The sequence below is a fragment of the Cajanus cajan genome, chromosome 6, assembly GCF_000230855.2.
Source record: "Cajanus cajan strain Asha chromosome 6, NIPB_CcT2T_4, whole genome shotgun sequence".
NCBI classification, from domain to species: Eukaryota; Viridiplantae; Streptophyta; class Magnoliopsida; order Fabales; family Fabaceae; genus Cajanus; species Cajanus cajan.
In genome coordinates this window covers 11,353,242-11,354,741 of record NC_138522.1, presented here as the reverse complement: position 1 = coordinate 11,354,741, position 1,500 = coordinate 11,353,242, and the positions used below count along the sequence as shown (strand labels likewise).

At 24.2% G+C, this 1,500-nt stretch overlaps 1 non-coding gene across 1 annotated transcript; it reads left to right on the top strand.

Moving 5' to 3' along the window:
* Nucleotides 1–255: 255 nt before the first annotated feature.
* Nucleotides 256–328, top strand: TRNAA-AGC (transfer RNA alanine (anticodon AGC)). The gene has a single exon. It is a non-coding gene; the product is annotated as a tRNA-Ala (tRNA).
* Nucleotides 329–1,500: the final 1,172 nt, after the last annotated feature.

Below are 1,500 nucleotides of genomic sequence, written 5' to 3'. Positions count from 1 at the left end.
ACAAAATTTTTATTTAATATAAAATTATTAAGTGGTATAATACTTAATAAAATTACACTGATGTCATTTGAGCCCAATTATATATATATTAACATAAAAAGTATAACAAAATATTTTGCGTTAATGATAAATTATATATATATATATAATATAATGATACTGGAAATTCAAAGGAAGAGAATTTCACTGACCAACAAATGTTTGTATCTTATTATATAATATTATATTTATAAACATAAATATAACAAACAAATTGGGGATGTAGCTCAGATGGTAGAGCGCTCGCTTAGCATGCGAGAGGTACGGGGATCGATACCCCGCATCTCCAAGTTTGTTTTTCATAAGCTTTTTTCTAGTCTGAAATAAATATCAACATCCCTTCCTCTTTCTTTTCCCTTTTTTCCCTCTTCACTTTCTTATATACCCTTTTAACTTTCACCCTCATTATAGCATCTCTTACCTTAAGGCAAAGTAAATAAATGAATGGTCGATACTATTTTATTTTTAATACACTATCTCATGCATCCATTGGAATTAAATCCCAACTTCTTTAAGGGTTTGTCTCTATTTCAAATATTTATATTATTAATTAGATATAAAAGATCTTGAATAATTTTATATCATATTTCTTCACGCAATGATTTTTCTGACTTGAAGTTAAGCTACTGCATATATTCACTTATACCTTTCATTAAAATTCGATGTTAAATATTTAAAAGGTGAGAGTGACAAGAATTGAACGTTTACATGCAATCTAGTCACATAGAGACTTTACATATGAAATAACTATTTTAAAAATAAAAAGAGTAAACAATATATGAACTAGCAATATAAAGGAATTTTATTCTCTTATTCAATAATAGTTATCAAGATAAATTTATTGATTTTTATAATAATTATTTTGAAATTTATATCTATCATAATTTTTTTATTGATCAATAGTCTAGTTTTTTTTTATAAGTATGTATAGAAATGAACTCAAATTAAAATTATTTGATAAAGAATAGTGGGTTATTTTATATATTTTTTAATAATATTAAGAATATTAGAAGTATTTTTATATGGTCTGTGATGTAATGAGACATCTTTTTCTTTTATTTTCTTTTGGAAACAAAAACTTGTTTTCAAAATGTTATAACAAGACAATTTCTTTTGTTGACAATAACTCTGCAACTAAATAGCGTGTGAGGTACAATAAAGTACTTTATCTCATTAAGATTTATTTTGAAATTGAGAAATTAAATTTATGCAACAACAAAAGAAAGATAAAAAAAGAGAGAGAAGTGTTAGACAATATGATTAATATGATAAAAAGAGATAAAGAGAAAGAGTACTTGTATGTGGAAAATGTTTAAATAAATATTGTAGTATATATAATGTAACATTTTAATATTGTAAAAAATAGCTATGTCATCTTTTGTCCTTTACACCTAAGAAGATTAGCGACCAAGCTATTGAAGGGAAAAAATAATGCTAATATAATTCAATAACGATAAATTG